Source organism: Gossypium hirsutum, chromosome A03 (genome assembly GCF_007990345.1).
Source record: "Gossypium hirsutum isolate 1008001.06 chromosome A03, Gossypium_hirsutum_v2.1, whole genome shotgun sequence".
In the NCBI taxonomy this organism is placed as follows: Eukaryota; Viridiplantae; Streptophyta; class Magnoliopsida; order Malvales; family Malvaceae; genus Gossypium; species Gossypium hirsutum.
This window is the reverse complement of record NC_053426.1, coordinates 36,249,835-36,256,004: the sequence shown is the minus strand read 5'-3', so window position 1 is coordinate 36,256,004 and position 6,170 is coordinate 36,249,835. Positions and strand designations below refer to the sequence as shown.

The 6,170-nt window shown below is 37.4% G+C and overlaps 1 pseudogene; it reads right to left on the bottom strand.

The window, feature by feature from the left end:
- Positions 1-657: 657 nt before the first annotated feature.
- Positions 658-5,529, bottom strand: LOC107887043 (uncharacterized; annotated as a pseudogene).
- Between the last annotated feature and the right edge of the window lie 641 nt (positions 5,530-6,170).

Here is a 6,170-nt window from a genome sequence, read left to right as displayed (position 1 = left end):
CGATAAGCACTCTAATTATTTTAGATATAATAACTTTGTTAAATATATATATAATTTATACTATTTATAAAGCAAATTTGAGTTGTGTTCTCATTGCATAAATGTAAAATATATTATTCCATTTAAAATTAAAAAAATTATAACACAAAATCCATAGTTTTTAAATTTGCTAGAGCCCGTCTAAATGAATTTGAGCCCGAAATGATCTGAATTCGAGCTTGAAATAATCTGAATCCAAAAGGTCCCGAGCCCAAATTAATCCAGGCTCTAAAAAGTCTAAAAAGTCAGACCTTTGAAAAAATTCAAATCCGAAGTAAACAAAAATTCAAATCCGAAGTAAGCCTAATTAGAACCTGCTAGTTTGCTAACTCTAGTTTTCACATGTTATTAAATCTCTAATATTTATAAAATTACTCGTATTTAGATATTACTTCTATGGGGTACTTCATACGTGTGTACATCTACTTCAACTGAACCCACAAATATTGAAAACTGTAAGTTCATGCATACAGTCATCTCTGGATCTCTCTTCAACAGGATTGTACAAAGATTGTATCCACTTTTCAATTTTCTTGAATTTTCTCCGAGTAACTGTGTTGTAAGAATATTCGAACATGAATATGTATATGGAATATAACCATGTAAACATCAGCCAAATAAGAAAAAAAAAATTAAATATACCCGTATCCATCATATCTGAGTCCATGTACCAAAGTTCAAGTCTACCGAACTACCAACATTATGATATCGCAAATCTAACTATGATCGACAAAGTAGGATCAAGAGCTGTTATTGTGTTTCAAAGCATGCATCGAGTAAATCCTCCAATTAGCTGTGTCACTTTTGTTTTTCTATTTCAATCAAATTACCAAAGTGACTGTACATCTGGTTGTGAAATAAACCGCCAACATGGGGCCTTGAAATAGAAGACTTCCCAACTGGTTGTTCTGAATCTTGCATAACCCATTCCTTTCTGCCAAAAGAAAACAGTACCCCCCAAATGTTAGATAACCATTATAAGTTCAAATGCATTAAACAAACATGGGCAAACAAGACCATTTTTCCAGATGGATTAAGTGAATGGCTACAAACACTACAATTATACCCTCAACAGTTCAATAATGATAAAAGACATCAATACGAGGAATAACTCCAAAGATGCCACCAACATCAGTTTCACTACAAGCAACAACGAGAACACTGTAACTCGAATGATAGTCAACAGTTGCACCATTTAACCTCAATTGGTCACATACTAAGATTCAAGCCACAGCATTTATTTCCCAGTGACCAAAGAAGCATGCAAAATAAACCAAAAGGTAGAAATGAAATTTGGAAACCTTTGATCGACCCCATTTCTACTGCTGAGATTCAACAATAATCTGACTTATGGAACCGATTTAATAAGCAAACTCAACAACAAATCAATGATGCTCATTGATACATCGCTAACCCTAAACTCTAAACTCTAAAGACTAATGATTTGCACTGGCACAATTCCTACAGTCAATAGAGCCAAATTAAAATGCTAACAGTAAAGATATCTCACTCAAATCAATGATTAAACAATTTAAGAAATAAAATAGACAACATTCGAAGTTCTTTGCCATCTACAAATATGTGAAATATTAGCATTTAAGGGTAGGATATAAGTTTGATTGACTCACTTGGGCCAACATTTTGCAGCAGAAGGCTCGAATGGATGGGTGCCTGCAGATCCATTGAGACTTCCATAACTCATTTCGTCCAGAGACTTGTTAGGAAAATGGTTATTACTGCCACATAATGATGGAAAGGAAGTATCCTGTAACCATGGATCATGATCACTCAGGCCGGTTACAGGACTGAATGTTCCACCATTCTGGCCATTACCAAGAAAAACCATCTGAGGAGATTGTTTTCCAGCAAGTATAGGGTCCTCTTTTGTGAACAATGATGCCATAGTTTTCTGAGAAGAAGGGTGCAAAAAGTCATCCTTGTTTGATCTATTATGTTCCAGGGGTAGCAGCCAGCTTGCTGGATCACCCATCAAGCCCAGACCATCCTGACCAAGGGGAGAACTGCTCCACATCTGCCATGTCCTTTTCTCATTTGCATTAGTATCATCCACAGGAGAAGTTTGAAGATCTTGGGCCTTTGGGGTAGCAGAACGTGATCTTGACAAAGGAGATTCAATAGGTGAGGGCTTGTTAATTTCAGAAGAAGCAGATATATTCTTCAAACCACGAGGCCTTTCCATTCCCACATCCGTCCCAAACCCAGCACCCAAGTCCAACTGAAAATTATCAAGCGACTCAGAAACAGGCCCAAGCAAGGATACAGGATCAGGAACATAACAGGGGTCTTCAAAAAGCTCTGGTTCTTCTGGTATAATTTCACTTAGCCCTTCAGCAGCACGAGGGAAAATGGGTTCAATAGCTGGTGAGAAACCTAAACTACTGCTAGGGACTCCATTTGTGTACATAGATATAAATGGTGATGGTAGTCCAAAATTGATAGGATTATCAAATGTTTGTATTGTTGAATGACTAGGAAATTGTGAGCCCTGAGCTGCTGGTTTATTCTTCGAAGTCGGTCTACTAATAACATTTGCATTTGAGACGGGAGGAAGAGAAGGGGAACGAGTAAATAACTGTTGCCAAGACTTTTTGGGTGCTGCCCACAGTTGGGGTTCTGAAAGCATCTGCATTGAACAACTCAATATTTTAGCATTGTTTATTTCTACATAAAGTTCTATAATGTGTACCAAAGGCCACATAATCTTCGAGAAAACATCAGATTCTACATAAATAAAACATGCTGATTCCAGGGAAAATATGAGATATGCCCAACCAAACCAACAAGCCATGACACCAATAACTTCGGGGCTCGCATTTAGAACCAATACATGAAACTATGTGCTGGACCACACATGGGAAAAAATGACAACAATAATATGATGTTTTCATTTGAAAACAATATCAGAGAAGGAACAGGAATTAGAGTTTTACATTTATTTAATTTCTTTAGAGTTTTAGTTTTACTTATTATATTAGGTTTTTTATTTCCTTATAAACTTTAAATTAGGAATTATATTAGGACTTTCCCTTTGTAATTAACAGCCTATAAAAAGGCTGACAACATGAAATAAAGTAAGCAGTTTATTTTTATCACAAAAGTTAGTCTGGGAAGAGGGTTCAGTCAAGGACGAATCTGCCTTTTGAGTAACCATAGGTCGAAGCAAGAATTCTTTCTCGTCTAGACCTGTGACTAGATCCTACGCCAAGGCACATAACATAATACAATTATATTACTAACAAGGAAAGCTTGAAAATTTCATTTACCACTGGAATCAGCTGGCTGATGGTTGCTCTTAATACAGCCATAGTAGTACTCTACTTTGCATTTGGGATCATTTCAAAATAAATTGCCCGTATTTTCATTATCATACACAGAAAGGTAAGAATTGAACTAATTTACTAAATAATGAACTCAAATAACAGGGCCAAATAACTTACAGAGTGGTTGTTTTTAGCATTCTTATCATCTCCATCCATACTCAACTTCCCAGCTACTCGTTCAGATGGACAGAAATCCCTCCTATCGGCTGAAGTATGGGCATGGTCTACAGGATTATTAGTTTTTTTTTCTTTTGCAATAGCAGGAATATTAGTATTCTTTCCAAAGAAACTACTTCCTGTAAAAGCTTTAGAGGATGACAAAAATGTACCCCTCATACGGTCAAGGTATCTAGTTCCACCATTTCCCCGGCTAAAATTAATTGCAGGAGTACTTTTAATTACATGTCCTGTTTCTAGAGCATTGCCCTTGAGATTATCAGACCCAGACCTCAGATGTTCCCAGAAATCAATCTCACACTTCTTATCAAAGTCATGCTTCAGTTCAGTTTCCTTAACAGCTCTCTTTTCAAGCTCTTCTGCATCAGTGTGGCTCTTACTAAATGCTTTATCTTTCTCTTTATTTCTCTCTTTAGACTTATTTTCAGCTTCCCTTTTTATCTCTTTCTCCTTTGCAGATGGTGATAATTTGCTGCGATCTCTTTCAGCCTCCAGTTTTTCATCCCTCAGTCTCCTCCTTTCTTCCACCAATCTTGCAACCTCCTCTCTTTGCTTTCTCTCTTCTTGCTCCAAAAGCTCTTTTTCTAACCTAGCTTGTCTCTTTTCTTCAGCTTTTCTGCGTGCTTTTTCTCCTCTGCTCTCATGAAAGCTTGTCCCACTCTCACCCCTCTTAGTCAACATGCCCCTGTGGTCTGCATCAGATGAAGCATCATAATTCGATGAACTAACCCCAAAAATCCTTCTCAAAAGCCACCTAATGCTCAAGAAGGACGTTAACAGTCTGCATGCAAAAATAACAATTCCTGAATAAGATTTCTTCGCCAAACAATCTTCAACTCCTCCAAAGTCACCAGTGCCATTCTTCCACCAATAGCTAGGCTTCCCTCCAACAGACCCAGAGACCCAGTTGCCATTCTCTAACCAATCCTGCCCACACATCCACCCATTCTCCGACCATCCTTTTCCATTCAAGAGTTTACCACTTTTTCCAACAAGATCCTTAATGATCCCAGAATTTGAAATACCCAGACCAGGTGGACCTGGCAGGTCCAAAACAGGTCTCTTTGAAATATGGCCACAATAAGAGCACATAAACCGACCACCACCAGGTTTCTGATCCCTATATGGAGTCAGGCAGTTCCGGCACCTTCGTGTCGCAGTTTTGCGAAGCTTCTGCAATTCTATAGCCTCAAACCTCTTCCTCTCCCTAAGGCGTGCATTCCTTCTAACCCTCCAAGCAGATAGCCGGGGAATTAAAATCTCATACCAAAACAGAGTTGCCAAAAGCACAAAAACGCAAGCCAGCCTTGGGGACGTGATCTCAAATCGAAAATCAGGTGGCAATAGCTGAGAAAGAGCCCATAAACCTATGAGAGGTATAACTAACCAAGGCAGCATCGTAGCAACCCGGCGAGACCACTTCTGAATCACACACAGTATACACATTATCCTCTAACCCAAACCTATCGTTCCCGTTTTGCAAATCAATGGCTAAAAACCCTAAAATCAACCCCCCCCAATCTGGCTACCTCCTCCAAAAAGAAAAGGTTCCAACATTAAAAAACCAACCCAGGAAATCCCGTTCCAAATCGAAATATATATATGTCAAAGCAGCAATTCTTCAAGAACCCTAAGCAGCATTTACAATCGCGAATTCTTCAAAACTAGATATGAAAAAGAAAAAGAAAAAGAAAATAACTAACGTCCAATTAATATTTAAATTTTAAATACATAGATGAATACATTCAATTAAAGCCCTAGAAATGGATGTATTCGGTTTTTTCTTTTTTTTTTCTCTCTTATGTTATTTTCCCGAAAGGTTTCTTTCTAAATGCTCAGAGGCAAGCGTGAGGGATTCGCGGAACTTACAGACTCAGAGTCCATTTCGGAGCCGAATCGGGTTGGAGCGGTATGTGAAAATAGATAAGAGAGATATGTAGAAGAAAATAAGGGAACCGTATTACTGCAAACGATAATTAATTTTTAATATGCAACCTCTCTTAACCGGTTTTCTTGGGCCGCCTCTTTCTTAGACCGCTTCGTTGAAATGGCCATCTAATTTAATAAGATAAAAATCAACTGTTAGATAATTTGATAATAGAGTAAAAACTCAGATAAATATCCTCTCTGCCTTCGAAATTGTTGAAAGTTCTAGGGTACGTTTTTAAAACAAAATATTTGTTAAGGGTACTTTAATAAGTTTTTAAATTATATTATTATGTTGTGTTTTGTGTTTAATATTCTACACAGTGTTTTGAGGAAAAGGGATTTTAATGAAATGAATAGTTTTGATTACGCTGTGTTTTGTTTCAGTTGTAATTGCCTTTGCTTTCTTTCCATGTGGCAATCATTCTTTTTTGTTATAATCGACGGATAAGGGAAAGAAGGAAGGCATGTTTTTTGCTATTGAGTAAATAAATGAAAATTTTATTTTCTTTCTCTGCTCTTTCTTTATGTTTTTTGTTCTCTTGGTTTTCTTGGAAACAATCTCCTAACAAAGGTATCAGAGCAAGCCAATTCTCATGGTCGGGGATGGAATTTTCACTTGTCTACAAAAGGAGGTTACTCATCTATAGTAAGAAGTCACTGAGCTTCAATCCGAACTCTCTCAAC